Source organism: Miscanthus floridulus, chromosome 6, assembly GCF_019320115.1.
Source record: "Miscanthus floridulus cultivar M001 chromosome 6, ASM1932011v1, whole genome shotgun sequence".
Classification (NCBI taxonomy): domain Eukaryota; kingdom Viridiplantae; phylum Streptophyta; class Magnoliopsida; order Poales; family Poaceae; genus Miscanthus; species Miscanthus floridulus.
In genome coordinates, this window is record NC_089585.1 from 44388578 (window position 1) to 44411293 (window position 22716).

At 54.0% G+C, this 22716-nt stretch overlaps 1 long non-coding RNA gene across 2 annotated transcripts in view; it reads right to left on the reverse strand.

Annotated features, from left to right (window-relative positions):
- Window positions 1-13272: 13272 nt before the first annotated feature.
- LOC136455985 (uncharacterized) overlaps window positions 13273-22716 on the reverse strand; it is a 29919-nt gene continuing 20475 nt past the window's right edge. For both annotated transcript variants that reach the window (XR_010759310.1, XR_010759311.1), the window contains exons 4-6: window positions 14062-14127; window positions 13713-13774; window positions 13273-13620 (exon numbers count right to left, since the gene is read on the reverse strand). This is a non-coding gene — a long non-coding RNA (uncharacterized lncRNA). The remainder of the gene's footprint in view (window positions 13621-13712; window positions 13775-14061; window positions 14128-22716) is intronic.

Genomic DNA, 22716 nt, shown 5'->3' on the forward strand with positions numbered 1-22716 from the left:
TTGGGCATCTTGATCCTTTCAAGCCTCAAATGCTTCGCGCCCGATCTTAACGGCTAGTCTGCTTCGCGCCACGTGTTAAGTTACGACCGGACGCACTGCTTAAAGTGACCGGACCCTCCATCACTAGAGTCCGGTCGTTTCTAGTAAGGTTTCAGAGAGGCAAAATCATGACCGGACGTGCTGGTGCGTCCGCTCCTCCACCTCTTCTCTGCTCGCCACCACATCAGCAGGACCAGACACTGAACAATGTTCAGCTAGAGTCCGGTCACCTACGTCCGGTGTCAAGCCGAGAGTAGCCCGAGCACACCACTGATTTTATAAATGACCGGACACTGCTCCCCCGAGTCCGGTCACCACGTGACTAGCGTTCGGTCATTGTTTTTCAGTGACTATCACCTCCTTCACTTCATCAACTTCTCCACCCTTCTCAAATGTGCCAACCACCAAGTGTATCACCTTGTGCATATGTGTTAGCATATTTTCACAAATATTTTCAAGGGTGTTAGCACTCCACTAGATCCTAAATGCATATACAATAAGTTAGAGCATCTAGTGGCACTTTTATAACCGCATTTTGATCCAAGTTTCACCCATCTTAATAGTACGTCTATCGATCCTAAATGTGATCACACTCGCTAAGTGTCTGGATCACTAAACCGAAAAGCTCCTATCGATTTTACCTTTGCCTTGAGCTTTTTGTTTTTCTCTTTCTTCCTTTCCAAGTCCTAGCACTTGATCATCACCATGGCATCACCATCATCATGATCTTCACTGTTGCTTCATCACTTGGAATAGTGCTACCTATCTCATAATCAATTTGATAAACTAGGTTAGCACTTAGGGTTTTATCAATTCACCAAAACCAAACTAGAACTTTCATCAATTTAAAGTTTGTTAAAGATGAGTGACTGGATACCCTGAGAGCATGTACTGTACAATTTAATTTAATAAAGAAAAAATGAGCAAAAAAATAGCTCCACCTAGACCTACTATCATTATTGAAATATAAAATGAATAATTTCCTAGAGAAAAAAAGCTTTGTCGAATGTTTGCTAGCAGCTAACCAATAAAATAAAAGTGTCCTTTGAAAAAGCTAAAATTCTCCTTTGACAAAGCTATGTTCAGCTGTGGTGTAGGCCCCGTTTCCCATAGGGTAGCAGGGCCTTCCAAAAATTGGCGCGCGAGCCCACCTGGAAGTAGGGGCGGGACATCGCGTGCACTTTTGGCAACGTGTTCTGTCAGGTGTCGGCACGGCACATCAGTCTCTATACGATCATCAATGGGCCACCTTTCACCCCCTGACAGGGTCGCGTAAGATTTCCGCCACCCTCTCGCACCGCTCTTAGACTGTCTAAAACAAGTGACCCATAAGGGCATCCAAACGCAAAATAGGTCTTCAACTGTACTGTATCGACCTCAAACAGAGGACCTATACAAAAGACCAATTTTAGATGACAGGATAGACACAACCTAAATTTGAGTATCCTCTCTCCTTGAGACCCATTTACAGATAGAGTTTTCTTTTAAGTCTTCTTGTTCCAAAAGATCAAAAATAGATATTGGAAAACCTTTGTCAGTAGCACTACCCAAACGAAATATGGATCTTGTATTTTGAATTCTATCGTTGGAGATAGTCTTATAGCGCCCACGCAACGCCCACATCTCCTCAACTCGCGGTGTGGTACTAAAAACGACATCCAACGCGCGAACGCCTCCTACGCTCCTCTTACGTTGGTTAGCTGGGTAGCCCGAGTGAAACGAGCCCAAAGATCTTTTTTTTAAATGCCTCTCATCTAGGTACAGCTGTAGCATCTGTTCGTATACACGCACGTCCACTCAATATATGCACACTATTTACACCACCCGTGTATGAACAAACATATAACTACACCCAGATCTGAAGACCGCGTCCTTCTTGAGATCACTGAAATCCACTGATTCCGTAGGCGACGGGCACGTCACGTTCCCATTGTGGCATCACGCGCGAGAGGCAGAAATCCCAGAAAAATCCCGGGCAACGGTGAGGCACGCGAGTCGATCAGGGATCGAACTCGGGTGGGCTGCTCGCACGCCGGCGCAGCTAGCCAACCGAGCCTTGCTCGGTCCTCAGCCCAAAGATCTTTGTTTGGCCCAATAGCGGATGATCGACCTGGAGTCGCATTCCTTATTCCGCAAAGGCCGGCATTTATATAATTTTTCTAAAATATATAAGAAAATAGCGCTATCTGCTTTCTTCCCTATATTTTCCTAAGAAAATTTGATCAAAGCTAAAGAAGCTTACTTAAGATAAATCCCATGTAAGCTAAATTCGGATCTGCGGAAATATGTTGTAATGGCTTTAATTGATTGATAAGCTATTTGCTTTCTTCCGTATATGCATTCTAATAGCTTTGCAATTGATAACAGATGGTAAACGTGGGTGGTTCTCTGCAAACCCACCTTTATGTTCTTCAGTCTTACCCAACCCAACGAGCAGGACGGTGTACAGGAATCGCTTGGCCAGCTTATCAACCAACATACCAATGATGAACAGATGATGGTCATTCTCACCACTATGTAGTATATATGGAAAGCCAGAAATGAACGTAGATTTCGTAACAAAGCTTGGACTGTTTGTCAAGTACATCATGCAGTCGCAGCGGACACTTCAGCCAATTTGCTTCAGGCGCATCAGCAAGGAAATCAGGACCACCAAATCACACAGCCGCATGGGCAATCGACATATCAAGGTATGTGTCTCTTAGATGCAGGTTCAGAGGCATACGGCGTACATGAGCCAAGGCGTCATGTTGAGGGACAGCGCCAAGACCGGACATGCTAACCGCCGTCCCTGACCAAGTCCAGAGCGCGGTCACCACGCGCCCCAGTACGCGTCCCCGCGCCCACGATGTACACTAGCACGCAGTGCGGTTGCCCATTCAACAGCTATTGTTGTAACATGTATTTATACATCAGAGATTAATGGAAAACACTGTTGGCTCTCTAATTCCCTTTCTACATGGTATCAGCAAGCTCGGGTTGATCCCTCGCTGCATCGCCGTCTTCTTCCTCTCTTCTTCCTCTCCGCGGCTATCGCCATGCCAACCATGGACAACAATCCCCTTTTCGGTCTCGGCTCTTCCGACTCCGACGACACCTCCGACGTCTCCTTCACCTCCTCCGTCGGCGACGATCCCCCTGCCACCACGCCTCCCACCGTAGTCCTTCAAACCGTGAATATCAAATCTCACACTCCTGTTGTTCTCGAGCTCACCACGCCGAACTACGAAGAATGGCAGTGCTTCTTCGACGCCTTCCTCGGCAAGTTCGGCCTCACCTCCCACGTCTCATCTCCGCCAACCGCCGACCAGCGCCATGATCCCGACTAGCGTGTGGTTGATCAGTGCATCTTGAGTTGGCTGTACAACTCCATCGCCAAGGACGTGCGCGACATCGTTCGCCATCCGAAGGCGACCGCGTACCGCGTCTGGGGCGCCATCCACGATCAATTCCGCGACAACGAGCTCCATCGCGCAGTCTATCTGGAGACGGAGTTCCGGAACATGGTCCAGGGCGATATGGACATCACCCAGTACACCGGACGACTCAAGCAGCTCACGGATGTGCTATGCGACATCGGCCAGCCTGTGTGGGAGACGAGCCAAGTCCTGAACATGCTGCGTGGCCTGAGCTCCAAATATCGCCACGCCATCCCCGCCATCACCGCCAGGAAGCCGCCCCACACCTTCCTCTCGACGCGCTCCTACCTTCTTCTGGAAGAGCGCTACGACAAGGAGCATGCCAAGATGGTGGCACAGCACGCTCTGCTCGCCACTGGTGGACCGCGTCCCGCCGCACCCACCGCCACCGAAGGCGGATCAAGCTCTACTCCAGCTGGCAACTCTGGCTCCACTGCGTCGACAACCGTCACCAAGCCACCATCTTCTGCTCACGGTGTGTCAAACCGCTTCGACAACAGGCGTGGTCGTGGCCGCGGCCACGGCTCATCTCCAGGCGGCTTCTCCTCCCCAAGGCCGCCAACGGCCTGGACGCCTGGATTCAATCCGTGGACTGGCATGGTGCAGGCATGGCCCATGCCATTCCGTGCCCCAGGAGCTGGCGTGCTCGGCCCGTGCCCCGGCACATCACCACATCAGGCTGACTTCGCCGGATCTGGCGTCACTCCGCCACCACCCTCCGTGGATCCGTGGAACCATCAGGCCTTGCTCACCGCACTGAACGCGACAAATTCCACAGCAGCTGCTCCTCAACTGGCCGAATGGTTCATGGACACCGGCGCTTCTTCCCACATGTCTTCCAACGCTGGTAATCTCACCTCTTCCCACCTAGTTTACAATCCGCCTTCTATTGTCATCGGCAACGGCGCCACACTGTCGGTGACTCATCGTGCTTCCACACATATCCCCACTGCTCGATCCCCACTTTCCCTCCCTAATGTTCTTGTCTCTCCATCACTTGTTAAGAATCTGATTTCAGTTCGTTCCTTAACTCGTGACAATAATGTCTCTGTGGAGTTTGACGCTTTCGGTTTCTCTGTCAAGGATCTTCCAACTCGTTCGGTGATCCTCCGCTGTAATAGCGACGACGAGCTATACCCTCTGGCCTCATCTACGTCGGAGGCCCTGGCCGCCACCTCCACGCCCACTGTCGAGCTCTGGCATCAGCATTTAGGCCACCCCGGAAGGCACACGCTGCAGCAGACTCTTCCTCGCCTTGAGTTCATCTCCACCAAGCCATCCACTTGTGAAGCCTGTCAGCTTGGCAAGCATGTGCGTTTACCTTTTTTAGACTCTAGTTCAGTTAGCTATGTCCCATTTTAGATTGTTCATGCTGATGTTTGGACCTCTCCAGTGTCTAGTTTCTCTGGCTTCAAGTATTACCTTGTGTTGATTGATGATCTTACACACTATGTCTGGACTTTTCCATTACGCAACAAGTCTGATGTTTTTCAGTGCCTCATTGCATTTCATGCTTATGTTCATACTCAGTTTCAATTACCTGTCATTGCATTCCAAACTGACAATGGGAAAGAGTTTGCGTCATCTTGAACACCATGGTGCCACCTTGCGCCTATCTTGTCCTTACACTTCATCTCAAAATGGCAAAGCTAAGCGCATCATTAGAACACTGAATGACTGCGTTCGTAGTCTTCTCATTCATGCTGGCTTGCCTGATGCATATTGGGTGGAGGCGTTGTCCATGGCAACCCATCTTCTGAATCATCGTCCCTGTCGGGCCACTGGTCAGACGACTCCATTTCAGCTTCTTCTCGGCGCTCCACCATCCTACATTCATCTAAGGGTTTTTGGGTGCCTGTGCTATCCCAATCAGTCTTCAACAGCACCGCATAAGCTCCACGCTCGATCCACGCCATGTGTTCTTCTCAGTTACCCGGCTGATCACCATGGATACTGATGTCTTGATCTGCAAACACGCCGCGTCATCACATCTCGCCATGTTGTTTTTGATGAAACCCAGTTCCCCTTTCATTCTGAATCTCAGCGTCGTCAGACGACAATAGCTGGAACGACTACAGTAACTGATGAGCCTATCATTCTTCAGCAGAGCGCACCTCACCCACCACCGCCTCCTCTTGCTTCACCTCCTGCTTCACTATCGCCTGCTGCATCTGGTGCCACACCCACTCATTCCGCACCATCCTCTAGTGCTTCAATTCCCTCTCCATCACTGTCCAACAGTCCTGTTCTCGACGCCGTACCCGCGGCGTCGGCCCAAGGTCACCAAATGCAGACTCGTTCCAAGGTAGGCATCTTCAAGCCGAACCCACGGTATGCTCTGCACGTCGGCGACTCATCCGCCACGCCTGTCATCTCTCCACTTCCTGCTACAGCTCGGACTGCTCTCAAAGATCCTAACTGGAGGGCAGCCATGGAGCTTGAGTTTGATGCGCTCCAGTGCAACAGAACTTGGCGCCTTGTTGATCGTCCACCGGGTGCCAATGTTGTCAGTGGCAAATGGGTGCTCCATCATAAGCTCAATCCTGACGGCTCCCTAGAGCGTTACAAGGCACGGTGGGTGGTTTGCGGATCCACCCAACGAGCAGGGATTGATTTCAGTGAAACCTTCTCGCCTGTTGTCAAGCCAACCACTATTCGTACTGTCCTCGCCATCGCAGCATCTAACCAGTAGCCAACGAAGCAACTCGATGTCTCTAATGCATTCCTCCATGGTCATCTCAATGAGCATGTTCTCTGTTAGTAGCCCACGGGCTTCGTCGATGCTGATCGCCCTGACGCTGTCTGTCTGCTCGACAAATCCTTATATGGACTCCATCAGGCACCACGAGTGTGGTTCACTCGGTTCGCCGGGTTTGTCACCAAGATCGGATTCAAAGCAACCTGATCTGACTCATCCCTTTTCGTCCTTTGTCGTGGCACAAACATCGCATATCTCCTACTCTACGTCGATGACATTGTGCTCACTGGGTCCAGCTCGGCCTTGCTCCAGCACATTGTCGACTGCCTCTGTGCCGAATTCGCCGTCAAGGACATGGGGGCGCTGCGCTTCTTCCTCAGGATCGACGTCAAGCGCACCAAGGACGGGTTCTACCTCTCCCAAGAGCGGTACGCAGAAGACATCCTTGATTGTGCCGGGATGACGAACTGCAAACCTGCCTCAACACCAATCGAAGCCAAGAACAAGCTCGCCGCCGACGGACCACCAACAGATGACGTGACGTCATACCGTAGTTTGGCAGGCGCGCTCTAGTTCTTAACGATGACGTGGCCTGGCATAGCCTTCGTCGTCCAGCAAGCCTGCCTCCACATGCATGATCCCCGCGCACCGCACATGGCGCTACTCAAGCGTATACTGTGGTACGTCCGCTGCACGACGTCGCACGGTCTCCAGCTTCGCGCCTCCACCGACCTCAGCGTCACCGCGTACTCAGACGCGGACTGGGCGGGCTGCCTAGACACTCGGCGATCAACGTCGGGATTCTGCGTCTATCTCGGTGAGTCCCTCGTCTCCTGGTCATCCAAGCGGCAGCCCACCGTGTCAAGATCAAGCACGGAGGCCGAGTATCGGGCGGTGGCGAACGCAGCCGTGGAATGCATTTGGTTACGACAGCTGCTCGGCGAACTCCATTGTGGCATCAACAAGGCGACGGTTGTGTTCTGCGACAACGCATCCGCAGTATACATGTCCTCGAATCCCGTTCACCACAAGCGCACCAAGCACATTGAGCTCGACATTTATTTTGTCCGAGAACGAGTTCAACTGGGCGAACTGCGCGTCCTCCACGTTCCAACAGGTGAACAGTTCGCCGACGTCATGACGAAAGGTCTGTCGACGGCGTCGTTCAAAAACTTCCGCTCCAGTCTTTGTGTGCTGCCGATCACCCATCAGACTGTGGGGGGGTGTTGAGGGACAGCGCCAAGACCGGACATGCTAACCGCCGTCGCTGACCAAGTCCAGAGCGCGGTCACCACGCGCCCCAATACGCGCCCCCGCGCCCACGATGTACACTAGCACACAGTGCTGTTGCCCATTCAGCAGCTATTGTTGTAACATGTATTTATACATCAGAGATCAATGGAAAACAGTGTTGGCTCTCTAATTCGCTTTCTACACGTCAGCCTATGCACATTCAAACCTTGCCGAGTCCACCCTGGTACAGGGTGCAGCTGCCGGCGCTTTTTGCCTGGCACCAGGTGCTACACGGATGCCTCCACGTCACCTGACATGCAACAACAGGTTCGCAGAACTGCAGGCCTTGGTGTATTCATCGTCAACAACCACCAGCAACCTACATCCTCCATATACATTAAAGCTGTTGTGACCAATATCAACTCAGCCTGTTCTGAAGACCGTATCGTATCGTGGATTATTTACTGTTGGCTGGTTTGGTGCGAGAGAAAAACACTGTTCCTGGCTGAAAATTTACGATCGTTTACGAGCAAGCGAACAGGTCGTCAGTGCTTATGGCAGAGGCTGTGTTTAGTTAGGTAAAATTTAGAAATTTGGTTACAGTAGCACTTTGTTTTTATTTGGTAATTAGTATTCAATCATGGACTAATTAGGCTCAAAACGTTCGTCTCGTGATTTCCAACCAAACTGTGCAATTAGTATTTTTTTCGTCTACATTTAATGCTCCATGCACAGCCATGATGTTAGCGGCATCAATCCTTTCTGACAGATAATGAGCATTTGGTGACCTACTTCCGTGCAGCTGATCGATCATCTCCTCCGCAGTGGGACATCAAGCACATCACACAGAAGTTTATCAACCTTGGTGCCACAAACAATTTCAGGGTATTCAAAATCGCTGGAAGCATGAACACCACGGCACACCTTCAGGCCGCTCAAGCTTATAGATCCTCAAACATGTACTCTAATACTATGCCCATTACTTGCTCTAGGCAAGATCATGTAATCACATGCCCCCTTCGTGAGGCTCTGAACATTTTACCCTGGGAGGGCATCTCCCTTTCTGCAGCTTCTTGCTGCTAATAACGCTTGCCAGTTATTAAAAAAAAACACTAACACACCCTCCGTTCCAAATTACATGTCACAAAAAAAAAAATCTTGTTGTAAGTCAAAATTTTAAACTTAAACTAAGCAAGCAAAAATACATGTTAGTGAATTTAACGAAACTAGTCTGACGATGAAGATATTAGTGTATTTTTGCTATAAATTTAGTTGCATTTAGAGGAGTTTGACTTAAAATAAATCTGAGTAATCTATAATTTGGAAAAAAAAAGGAGTACTAATAATTCATCTCAGCATGTACCTGCCTACAGAACGGTGATTAAGATGAAACACGATACCAAATGTGCTATCGCAGAAACTGACAAAGTATCCACAATAATAAACAGAGAGCAAACTGCAACAAAATCTGCCAATGCTCCATGTACAAGGCAGCAACTTCAAGTCTTTATAAGTGCCTTTTATTTTGCATCAAGAAAAGACGAATCTAATAGTGTAACATCTCTTGCCCGAACTAACTCTGATAAACGAACTGTACAGATCTTGGCCATGTACAAATATTGGCCACCATATCCTATACTCGAAACTGGCAAGGATATGGTTGTTCCTTTGTTTTTTTTTCCTATTCGTCCAGACACGAGAAGTATCTAGGCATCTACAACTATAATAACCCTATAACATGTACAAGTATCCTATGGGTGGACTTTCGCCAAAGGCGAGGGGAAAAAACTTTTTTTTTCAATTAAGACGAATGAAGTTTATATACAAGCAAAGGTAACCAAACGTGGCGCCAAACACCACGAAAGGTTAGCCCACTCACGCAACGCGGTAGAGTACACACTACCATGAGTCATCGTTGCGGAGCATGGTTGTAAAGCAGCCAGCAGCTCCGACTTCCCATGGCAAAACACCGACGACACATCCTAAGATGTCAGACCAACGGGCCCAAAGCAGGAGGCTGCAACAGGTCATCGTTGCCGAGCTCAACGGGTACACGAAGAGCAGCTCCGACTTCCTGCCTTGATCCCACGCCCCGCCCGCGGCGATTGCTGAGCCTCTAAAGCTGAAACCTAACCGACGGAGAAGGAGGGTTCGACCCGCGTCATCGTTGCTGAGCTACATCCCCGGATGCAGCAGCTCCGACTTCACGATGCAGAACTCGTCGTCTCGCGTCAACCGGGCGTTGAGAGGCAGAGGACATCCACTGAAGGAGACATCACGACCGAGACGAATTTTCACAGCGACGCCTTCAGGAAGGGTATGACACCGATAGCGCCGCCATCGCTTGTCCAGGAATGGACCGGGTTTCCACCCGTGGAAGACATGGCTGTGGGCACAAGAACATGATGCCCCAACAAGAAAAACGGCGCCCACAGGCGTCGCCGTCGCCAAGGCTTTTGCCTGAGGTGCCCCTAGCACAAACGTCGAGCCAAGACGCCGGACCGCACCATCGTCGTCGTCACTGCCATCCCGCAGAAGCCCCTCCAAAGGGGCATCCACGCGTCGGCTGCTCACAGCAGCTGCACAGCTGCGTCGGCTGCCACCCCCTTCGACCGAGCAACATGCAGAGCCGGACTTACCCTGCCACGCGCGTCACCCTGCTGCACGCCGAAGCCGTCGCCAGCTGTCGTCGCCGGCTCAAGCACCCGCCGTCGACGCTGCCGACCTCCGACAGGCGCATGCCCCACCTCGGGCGCCGCCCCCTGCCCTGGGGGCATCGGATCTGGCCGTCAGGGCGCCAGACCCAGTGACCTCTACAGGCGCCGCCGCCTCCACGCCAAGGTCGAGGAGGAAAGGGGGAAGCGGAGGAGGAAGAAGGAGCCCCCACCACCACTCGGCACCTGCACGGGCACTGGCCAGCTGAAAGGTCGAGATGGCGGACTAGAGGAGGGTGAATAGTCTTTTCTAAAATTAATCGCGTCGGCTAACCGAAACAAGTGCGAAATTAAAACTATCGGTCTAGCCAAGACTACACCCCTTTATTTATGTTCTCTAGCACCTTCCAAAGATATTAATTAAGCAACAAAGGTGCTGGGCTAGCTAGAGCTCACCAAACCAATTTTAGAAGCAAGGTCACACAAACCTATGCCACTAGTACTTCAAGCAACAAGGGAGCTCCTATACAAGCTAGTAAGCAAAAGCACAAAGCCACCTAAGCTCACTAGCAATGCTCAGTAACAAGACAACCAATGCCAAATTAGAGAGCGCAATTACTTAGCTACACAAACTAAGTAATATGACTAACAAGGTTACACAAACCAAATTAGCCACGCAAGGGAGCTACTTCTATGCTACACAAGCAAGAAGGTAACTAGTAAGCTACACAAGCTAACTAATTACAAAAGCAACTACACAAGCACAATGTATGCAAAAGTAATTACAAGCTTGTGTAACGAGGATGCAAACCAACGGGAAGAACAAGGTTGACACTGTGATTTTTCTTCCGAGGTTCACGTGTTTGCCAACACGCTAGTTCCCGTTGTGTCGACCGCTCACTTGGTAGTTCGGCAGCTAATTGGCATCACCCACCAAGCCCGCACGTCGGGCACCGCAAGAACCTACCCCGAAGATGAGGGTAGCTCAATGACATGCTCAACTAGAGTTGCTCTTCGTGGCTCCCACGGGGCGAGCACAATGCCCCTCACAAAGCTCTTCTCCGGAGCACCGCACAAGCTTCTTGTGGGCTTCGACGGAGACCACCACCAAGCCATCTAGGAGGTGGCAACCTCCAAGAGTAACAAGCACCACCGGCTTGCAACTCGATCACCTAGTGCCACTCGATGCAAGCTCACGATGCAATCGCACTAGAATTGCTCTCTCACACAATCGGATGATCACTATCGAACATATGTGAGATGGAGAGCTCCTAAGCACTCTCAAGCATGGACACAAAGTCCCTTGAGGTGCTCCACACCAGCCATGGCCGAGGACACCTTCTATTTATAGCCCCACGGGCTAAACTAGCCGTTACCCCTTCACTGGGCAAAACTTGGGACGACCGGACGCTCCGGTCGTATCGACTGGACGCAGGACCTCAGCGTCCGGTCAACGGATGCTCGCCACGTGTCGCCTCCATTCAACCTCAGTCACTTGATCTCATTGGTCAACTGATGACCAGACGCAGCTGCACAAACTGACCGGACGCAGCAACCCCAGCGTCCGGTCATTTCCAGTAAGGTACCAGTCGCGACCGGACGCGTCCGGTCGGTCACGATCGGACATAGCGTCAGCGTCTGGTCCTTCTCCAACTTTTCTATGTCACCTACGTCACCGTATATCAGCCTGACCGGACGCACCCTGCCAGCGTCCGGTCACTTCCAGCGCCTGCGTCCGGTCGAAGACAGACGCCTACACGCTCACTACTGCCACTGACCGGACGCAGGACCCCAGCGTCCGGTCACCACGTGACCAGCGTCCGATCCACTCTGTGAGACCCTGTCTTTTCTGTATAGGGCGTCGGTGGCACCGTCGGACTGTCCGCACTCTACGGGCAGACACTCCGCCGGTGGAGTTACAAACCCTTGCCCCCATTCCTTCACCGAGTTGATCCACATCAACTCCAACTTCATCTCCTTTGAAAATGTGTCAACACCACCAAGTGTACACCGCTATGTGTATGTGTGTTAGCATTTTCACAATCATTTTTTCAAAGGATTAGCCACTCAACTTGCCACGCCACTCAATCCTAGCGACGATGCAAAGTTAGATTACTCGAGTGGCACTAGATGACCAATATGCAAACAAGTTTGCCCCTCATGATAGTACGGCCATCTATCCTAAACCCAGTCACAAACTTCTCTACACACCTATGACCGGTGAAATGAAATGCCCTAGGTTATACCTTTGCCTTGCGTATTCTATTTCATCTCCTCTAATGTTGATGCAACACATGCACCAACACGATCAACAATGATATGATCCACTCCATATCATCACGTGATCATATTGGTTCATCGATCTTGACTTCACTTGCTTTTCATCGTTGCCTTCGTCCATCAGCGCCAAGTCTTGCTCAAGCTTCACCGCCACACGGTTCATCGCTCCTAAGCCTCCGACTTGTCCTTCACGCTTGCAACTGGTCCATCAAGCCAAGTCTTGTCTTGATCTTCTCCACTTGATCACATGACTCAATGTCATGTCTCATGTGCAATGAGCTCCTTCATCATCACATGTGTGAGCTTTGCAACATCTCCAAGCCATTTTCACCTTCATGGCATATGTTGCTCACACACATGTACCTGTGGACTAATCACCTGTGTATCTCACATAAATACCATGAATCCACCTAGGTTGTCACTCAATTACCAAAACAACACAAGGACCTTTCACCAGCGCCGCCGCAGCCGCAGAAGACGGCCCCGTCGAGCCCCACGTGGCTTGCGCGAGGGCACGCCCCGCCGCCCCGCTACAGCGCACGCCGCCACCAAGCGCGACGAAGGGAAGAGACCCGGCCTTGGGCGACGCAGCCGCCACTGCGCGCGCCCCTGGGCGTAGCGCCTCGCACCACGGGCGCCGTACCCGCGGATCCGCGGCGACTTGGACAGGAGCCGCCGCCACCGCCGCCCAGCGCCCGCCCAGGTGCGGCCCGCCAGAGATCCGCGCGAATCTGGACGTTGGACCGCCGGATCCGAACGCCGAAGCGAGGCTGAAGACGCTGGCACCACCACCTACCCCAGCGACCACACCGTGCCCCAGGACGCCGCACACGAGCTCTTCCCCGACCGTTGCAGCTACCACCGCGAAGAAGAGCCTCGCCGCCGCCCTCCCGGCAAGCTGCATGGCCATGCCGGCGGCCTACTCCGGCGATGGCGCAGCTGGAGAGAGAGGGAAGGAAGAGAGGCGGCTAGGGTTTGGGTCGCCTCCCGTGTCGCCTGCGTGGGGTCGACGCGGGGGCCTCAGGAATCTTCGCGAGGGGAAAAAAACTTATGAAAAACTTGTGGAGATGTATAATACTCGCTTTCACTGAAGAAAGGTCTTAAGTCCTCTTGGCACATGAACTACAACGGGAAGCAAACAATATGACCCCGAACGGCCTGCAACCGCTCCATTGGATTGACACATGCCAGGTCTGTATCCTGTTGAGTTTCTGGATTCTCTAGGGCAACACCCAAGTCGATGGTTGTGTGGCCAATTTTCTCCTTCCGATGAGCAAAACTTTGGCGAAATTGGTACCTGCAAGAGTTTGGTATCGTTTCAGAGACAAGCGAGCACAATATTTCAACTGAAATGGATGAAAACTTGAAGACGGGTCCTGCATTCCGCACCTAGAATGGATGTGATCGTTGGGAACACATGAAAATACTTGTCGGTAGATCATGGTATTCTCCTGCCATGTATCAGTTTGTTCAGTTGAGGGGGGGGGGGGGGGGGGGGGGGGGGGGGGGGATAAGTATTAGTGCTCGTTATGTAGCATTCTTATGATAAAAAAAATGCAATGGAAAATCATTAGTTAGTGAAATGACGACATCCATAGACAGGTGCAGTGACATTTAGTCATACTCAAATGGTTTCCTGGTTTAGCGGTTAGTTCAAAAAAAAAAAACAGTTCAGCCTCTAACTTGAATAGCTTAAAAGAAATAAAGGGCAAAGATAAAGTATCTCCGCTACACTCACCTTAGCAGTGGCCATCCAAATGTTTTTGTACGCTGAATCATCCACAGGATCCATAATGCAACTAACCTGAAAGTGAAGATACACATTAAGTGGAATCAAACCCACAAAGAGCCCTAAACTGTATATGCATCATGCAACTACTTTATAAAGGGTTGCCATGAAACATATTCAAAGAGTTGGGTGTTAGATAGTTCAATTGCACGTGTTCAGATGGGGACAGGGGTGAGACGTTTTTGCTGTGGTTGGCTTTATTCTAGATACCCTGCTGATCCTCTATGTCTCATTCACTCTGGGCCTGTTTGGTGCGGCTCCCGCACAGCTCCGGCTCTGGCTCCGGCAGCGGAGCCGCACCAAACGTTGCTGAGAGGAGGAGCCCTTCTGGCCAAAAACAGGTGAAGAGGAGCCATTTTATGGTACGGCATGCGGAGCCACGAAACGGGGCTTCGACACTCCGGCTCCGGCTCTGGTAGAGGAGCACGCGGAGCAGAGCCCGGCCAAACGGCCCCTCTATATAGTGTGCAGAAACCTATAGTGATGGTTCTTCTTCAAGTGTCTGTCCAACTCATTTACTCTGTTTGCACTTGTGTACATGACGTAGAAAGGCTATAAGGCATCTTAGCTCAATCCATGCAGTAGACCTGTTCATCTGTGGTTTTTGCTGGTTTGTTAACCTAGCCTGTCACATGCTGTTTAGAATGGGACGTTCCAGTTCCCAAAGTTTGCAGAGCACTAGCGCTGCAGGTTGAGCTGGGTCAGTTTCACTGGCCCACGGTTTAGATGATATGAACCGTTATTTTCCTAGTTGTCTTCCTCGCCACAACAATCAACATCCAGTCTGCATTCACTTGTTCGTCCAAGGATTCTCATCGACAAATGCAATTTACAACAGAGGCATCCAACCTTGGACAAGGAGCTTGGCGACCTGCGCATGCTTGGCAGTCCACAACTTGCGATCTCCTCCTGAAGCTCGTCACCTCCTCCTGAAGGTGGGCGACCCAGTGCAGCATCAGTGGCACCAACTTTCATTCAGTGCCAGGTACGCTGGGCGGTAGTGCTCTGTAGCGATCCGACCAGCTCGTTCTCTTCTTCAACAGCCTTGCGCCGTGTGGACCAGACATCCCGACCGACGTGCCATGCAGGTGACTGACGGCATTGGCATCAGCATCGCAGGCGCCTGCGGTGGCAAATTAAAGACGATGACCGCAGCGGCAGCAGCAATGCAGCTGGGCCGCCCATCTTCCTTGAGACATGGATGTTAAGCCGGAGAAGGTGTCCACGTATAGGAGACGGCTCGATGGAGCTGATGTGCAAGGGGTGACACAGAGGTGAGCGTCCACACGCGTGGTCACCAACTTTTTTTTTTCTCGAACAGCGCATAAGAACTACGTGTCATTTCATTAAGATAGAAAAAATGTTAAAAGGGTTAGAGACCCGACACACACCCCAACTCACACCCCACACCCTAGACACTAAGATACAGACTCACCACCCAAAGATCAAGAACGACCAAAAGCCTCCGAGCATTAAGCTACAACAGGCAACGATCTGATAACAAGCTCCTGGAGTTTGGAAGCCCCAGCCGAGCACCAAAGTCCCCCCTCCGCGCTAATGGACCTAAGGACCTTATGAACACTTGGCCTCTTATTATCGAAGACACAAGTGTTGCGGTGCTTCCAAATCTCCCAGGCCACCAGGATTATCAAGAAATTGAGGCCTTTACGTGCTTCTTTGGGGACAACAGACCTCTTCCACCACACTGAGAAACGAGTTACAGCAGACTGTGGTGCCAAATGTAGCAGCCCATGATGGATAAGTCTGGCTGCTGTGGTCTTTGTGGGGCTGTTGTGGTCTTTGTGGGGCTGTGCTGGTCACATGGTCTTTGTGGCTGCATGGTTTATTTTTAGGACAGCATCTTAGACTAGAGGACAGCATCTTAGACTAGCATCTAGAGGACAACATCTTAGCATCTAGGACAGCATCTTAGACTAGCATCTTGACATATGCTTGGCTGGCTACAGCCTATAAATATGTATCCCCAACCCCTCGGGTTAGCATGTCATTGAGAAATAAACCAGAAAATTGTCTCAACTCCTAGTGTCATCCTCTCTCGATGAGAGTAAGAATTCTGCTACTACCAAAAGTGAGAATTCAACTACTAACAACTGGTATCAGAGCCGTAATATCCTATAGCCTGAGCATCTCCTGCTCATCTCCTCTCCCAGCCACACAACAGCCACAGCTGCGAGCAGCAGCTCCGGCCGCTCTTGCTCACTCCTCCCCCGCGCAGACGAGGACGCAGCCCTCTCCCCACGCAGCAGCCCCCCCGGTAGTGCGTCATGTCCGCAGGGCAGTCTCAGCGCTCGGTCGCCTCGAGCACACGGCGTCGGCAGGAGGCCGAACTTGCCACGGCAGAGGAACGCGAGCGAGCGGCGGCAGAGACCGCTACGGCGGCGGCAAGGGCGTTGAGGCTGGCAGCGGCGGAGCTGACAGCAGCCAGAGCGGAGGCGGAAGCAGCGGCAGCGGCGAATGCAGCGTGTGTGGCGACAGCGGAGGTCGAGGCTCTGCGCGGCAGCATCGGTAGCTCCATTTCCGCTGACGTAGACCTCGAGCTGCTAGAGAGGGAGGCAGCGCGAGCGCGGGCGGCGCAGTGGGCAGCCGCGCACGTCCATGAGTTTGGCGGCAGCCTAGACAGGCACGGACGCGTTGGCAGCGCTCCTGGGGCAGCCGCGCATGCCCACGAGCACGGCGGCAGCCCAGACAGGCGCGGCTCCTGGAGGAGGCGCGCGCGGCGACGGTGGCGGACGGGTCGATGGAGAGCGCGGCCTTCACAGGCAGCGTGGCTCTCTCCCCGGATCAGTACCGACGGGTCGATGGAGAGCACGGCCTTCACAGGCAGCGTGGCTCTCTCTCCCTAGATCGGTACCGTGGTTACCACGGGCTCCAGGCTGTTGTCAGGGACGTCGGTCCCGGCGGTGGGTGGCCTACCCTCACCAAGACCAACTACGTCGAGTGGGCTACGGTGATGAGGGTAAAGCTCCAGGTGCGGCACATGTGGGAGGCAGTCCGATACGGCGACGTTGACTACGACCTAGATCAACGAGCGCTGGATGCCCTCATCGCTGCAGTCCCGCCCGAGATGCAGTTCTCGCTTACCAACAAGCGGACTGCCAAGGAGGCTTGGGACGCCATCGCTGCGGCACGCATCGGCAGCGATCGCGCCCGCAAGTCCACACTGCAGGCACTTCGCAAGGAGTGGGAGAACCTGGCCTTCAAGCCAGGTGAGGACGTTGATGACTTTGCTCTCTGTCTCAACACTGTTGCAGAAGATGGTGCAGTTCGGCGATGATACCTACGGCAAGGAGAGAGCTGTCGAAAAGCTCTTTCGCTGTGTCCCCGAGAAGTACAAGTAGATGGCTCGCTCGATCGAGTCCCTGCTGGATCTCTCCACGATGTCGATCGAGGAGGCGATAGGTCGCCTCAAGTCGTCGACAGCGATGAGCCACAGTCTCTCTCGGGGCCCATCACCACTGGCGGGAAGCTCCTTCTCACTCGGGGGCAGTGGCTTGCCAGCCAAGGTGACCGAAAGAAGGGGGAGCCTTCTTCCACGATAGGCGATCGCAAGCATGGCAAGCCATGCAAGGCGCGCAGAGACACCCAGGCCAGGGCGCGAGGACGTGCCGAGGGTGATGCCCGTGGAGGCACACAAGGCGGCGGCGCCAGCACGAGACGACGCCTGCCGCAACTGTGGCCAGCTTGGCCATTGGGCCAAGGACTGCCGACAGCCACGACGCGGCCAGGCCCACGTCGCACAGGCGGAGGAGGAGCTGGCTCTGTTCATGGCACATGCAAGCATCGAGCTACATCCAGCGGCACCGGCCGTAGCGGCCCTCCTCCACCTTGACGAGCCAAAAGCACACGCTCTCCTCGACGATGGCTCTGGCAACGACAAGACTGACGGGTGGTGCCTCGACACCGGTGCCAACCACCACATGACCGGTCGACGAGAGTTCTTCACCGAGCTTGACTCTAGCGTCGAGGCTCCGTCAAGTTTGGGGATGCCTCCGGCATGGAGATCAAGGGCGTCGGCTCCGTCATCTTCATCGCCGTGTCTGGTGAGCATAGGCTGCTCACCGGAGTCTACTACATCCCCGCGTTGAGGAACTCCATCATCAGTTTGGGACAGCTGGATAGGAACGGTTCGCGCATGGTGGTTGAGGACGGAGTCATGAGGATTTAGGATCGTCGTCGTCGCCTTCTTGCCAAGGTATCCAGAAGCACAAATCGACTCTACGTCCTTAACGTGTAGGTGGCACAACCCCTCTGTCTCGCTGCTCGTCGGGATGACAAGGCGTGGCAGTGGCACGAGCGTTTCGGGCACCTTCACTTTGAGGCCCTGAAGCGGCTCAGTGCCACGGAGATGGTGCGAGGCCTGCCGTGCCTCGACCATGTGGAGCAGCTTTGTGACGTCTGCGTGTTGACGAAGCAGAGGCGACTCCCCTTTCCCTAGTGGGCGAGCTTTCGAGCCAAGGAGAGGCTCGAGCTTGTGCACGAGGACTTGTGTGGCCCGGTGACACCGACCGCATCGGGAGGACGACGCTACTTCCTGCTGCTCGTCGACGACCTCTCCCGCTACAGGTGGGTGATGGTCCTCGGCAGCAAGGGAGAGGCTACGGACGCCATCAGGCGCGCGCAGGCTGCTGCGGAGGCGGAGTGCGGCCGCAAGCTGCGTGTGCTGCACACCGACAATGGCGGCGAATTCACGGCGGCTGAATTTGCGTCGTACTGCGCTGACGAGGGCATTCAGCGCCACTACTTCGTGCTGTACAGCCCGTAGCAGAACGACGTCGTTGAGCGGCGCAACCAGTCGGTTGTGGGGATGGCTCGGGCCCTCTTCACGCAGAGGGGGATGCTGGCTGTCTTTTGGGGAGAGGCGGTGGTGATGGCCGTCTATATCCTCAACCGCTCGCCTACCAAGGCGCTCGACGGTAGGACGCCGTATGAGGCTTGACATGGGCGCAAGCCGGCGGTCTCCCACTTGCGCGTCTTCGGCTGCCTCGCGTTCGCTAAGGAGCTTGGCCACATCAGCAAGCTCGACGACAGGAGCACTCCGGGAGTGTTCATCGGCTACGTGGAGGGCTCGAAGGCCTACCGCATCCTTGACCCGAAGACACAGCGTGTGCTCACGACGTGCGACGTTGTGTTCGACGAAGGGCGAGGATGGGCGTGGGACAAGGCGGTGGACGACGGCTCGGCTCCGACGTACGACGACTTCACTGTCGAGTACGTCCACTTCGAGGGAGCTAGGGGAGTAGGCAGCTCTTCTTCGGCGAGCGCGTCTACCCCAGTCCCTGAGCCTCCACCGACACCGGCGTCTGCTACTCCGATAGCACCACGCTCTCCAGCTAGGACCTCGGCTGCGATGAGTCCTTCGCCGGCTCCACCACAGCCGGCAACGCCACGCACTCCAGCACCGACAGGCACCTCTCCGGGCACGTCTACTCCAACACCAGCTCGTGTCGAGCATAGCCCGGTTGAGCTCGCTACTCCGCTCTCTCACGACGAGGAGCGCATCGACGTGTACCACAACGGCGAGCCGTTGCGGTACCATACAATGGAGAACCTTCTCGGTGACCAGCCAGTGCCGGGACTCATGCCTCACGACCTAGAGGACCTAGAGGCGCAGTTGCACCTTGCATGTGACAACGACCAGCCTCGGTCGTTCGCAGAGGCCGAGAGACACGCGGCATGGCGCGCCGCGATGCAGTTGGAGATGGATGCGGTCGAGAAGAACCACACCTGGGAGTTTGCTGATCTTCCTCGTGGTCACCGCACGATCACCCTTAAGTGGGTGTACAAGCTGAAGAGGGATGAAGCCGGCGCCATCGTCAAGCACAAGGCTTGCTTGGTGGCACGAGGTTTTGTGCAGCAGGAGGGGGTCGACTTCGATGATGCCTTCGCTCCCGTGGCACGGATGGAGTCCGTGCGACTCCTTGCGCTAGCTGCCCAGGAGGGCTGGCGTGTTCATCACATGGACGTCAAGTCGACGTTCCTTAACAGCGACTTGAAGGAGGAGGTCTACGTACACCAGCCGCTGAGATTCGCGATCCCTGGCAAGGAGGGCAAGGTGCTCCGCCTGCGTAAGGCCCTCTATGGCTTGCGGTAGGCACCGAGGGTGTGGAATACCAAGTTGGATTCCACGCTAAAGGGGATGGGCTTCGAGCATAGCTCGCACGAGGCGGCCATCTACCGACGGGGCAGTGGAGGTAATGCTCTGTTGGTGGGTGTCTACGTCGATGACTTGGTGATCACCGGCACCAAGGATGCAGAGGTGTCGGCATTCAAGGAAGAGATGAAGGTCACCTTCCAGATGAGTGACTTGGGGCCTCTCTCCTTCTACCTAGGAATCGAGGTGCACCAAGATGACTCTGGGATCACGCTTCGATAGACCGCCTACGCCAAGCATGTCGTTGAGCTAGCTGGGCTCACCGACTGCAACCCAGCTCTCACTCCAATGGAGGAGAGGCTGAAGCTGAGCCACGACAGCACGACGAAGGAGGTGGACGCTACGCAGTACCAGCGTCTTGTGGGGAGCCTTCGCTACCTCGCCCACACACGGTCGGACTTGGCATTCTCCGTCGGCTATGTTAGTCGATTCATGCAGTGACCGACGATGGAGCACCAGCAGGCTGTGAAGAGGATCATCCGCTACGTTGTGGGGACTCTCGACCATGGCCTCTACTGCCCTAGGAGCCCTGGGGCGGCACACTTCATCGGGTACAGCGACAGCGACCACGTTGGCGACATCGACACCAGCAAGAGCACGAGCGAGATCCTCTTCTTCCTCGGCAAGTGCCACGTTAGCTGGCAGTCGGTCAAGCAACAGGTGGTGGCCCTGTCCAGCTGCGAGGCCAAGTACATAGCGGCCTCCACCGCTTCAACTCAAGCGCTCTGGCTCGCTCGACTGCTTGGTGATTGTAACAACCCAAAAATCCACTCACCAAAAATCACAACTACAAAATTTTTGTTTTTGCCCTATGTGATGTTGAGTGACACATGTAGAAGCCCAACCCTAGTTTTGGATTGGATGTGACCCAACTAGGTTAAAATCATAAGCATAGTTTGGTTTTATGCCACATGTGTAATTAAACTCCTAAATAAATAAATCATGCATGCATCCTTAATCCCACTTGTGATTTGGATTCTTTTGCCTTATGTGATGTTTAACTAACTTACTAAATATTTATGATAAACCCTAACCAAATTGGCAACAAATAAAAGAGAAAGGAAAGAAGAGGGAGCAGCAGCAGCCCAGGCCTGCTCGGCTTTGCAAACCGGCCTCGCCTGCCCTTTTACGCGCACAGCCGCTGACAAGCCGACCTCGCTCGTCAGCCATCACGCGCAGCACGCAGCCACATCATGCCAAGTGCCTGACGACCCGACCCCGCTTGTCAGCACAGTAGCATCTTCTTCCCCTCACCCACGCATTCTCCACCACGCGACCGGGAGCCGACCAGCGTGGCAGGCACGGGCCCAGGGTCACGCAAATTGCATGACCTTGTTCCCCCTTGCGCCGCGCCTAGGCTACCACACGCAAGCCATCGGATGCCCCGCACGTATCACCACCGCCCGATCGCCGTCCGCCATTGGAGCCCTTGGGGCTCGACTATAAAAGCCAACGTCCATGAGCCTAACCCTTAGCCCGTTCGCCGCCGCCGCTGGTGGCACAGCACCAGACAGCGTCAAGCCGAGAGAGAGGGAGGAGGGAGAAGCAAGGTGGAGAAGGAAGCCGTTGCGGGGAGGACCTCGCCGGAGCCAGGAGCGTCGCCCCGATCAGCTACAGCGACGTAGCTGCTCGGCACGGCACTGCATCGCCTCATCACGGCCTCGCCTCGCCACCGCACCGCCATCCTACCGCCACGAACCCTGCGGTAAGCCAACTTGCTGAGACCACCTCCCTAGCCAAATGGAACGTGCACCGCCATGATCGGAACCTTGCTGAAGCTTCGAGCTCCGGCCTAGCCCAACTGGTTAGCTAGGGAGACCGCCATGGCCACGCTTGCTGAGACCCAGGACGCATCGTGCGCGCTGCCATCAGCCAAAAGGAGGACCCCAGCCATGACGTTGTACATCGGAACAAGAGCGCACATGCACAGGCACGCTCACCATGGCCGAGAGCACAACCATGGCGAGACTACCGCATCTTCTACGTTGTGGTAAAGGCGATGTTGACACCCTGACTGGCTCCGCCATGATGAGAGACACACCACGCCCATCTTAGCCGAGGAAGAAGCCCACCGGAGCCCTACGTTGCCGCACCGCACCTCGTCGGAATGCCACCGCCTCTGTTTTGCCCCCACCATGGCCGTAGAAGCACCGGGGAGCTCACACGCTCCTCCAACTGGGCTCTCGCTACCACTGCAGCCATGTCCATGCACACCGACGAACCCACGCCGCCGTTCACCATGGCCGGGACCCTATGAAGCCCCACCCGCCACCTTGACCCCACTGCTGCACTCACCGAGGCATGGGAAAACTATTGCCTACCTTAATCGCGCACCAGTACCGCTCGAGAAGCTCGCCGGTGACTGCACCACCGGCGGGAGCATGCTGGGGAAGAGGCAGGGGATTTTCCCCCTCGCCGACCATGACTACATC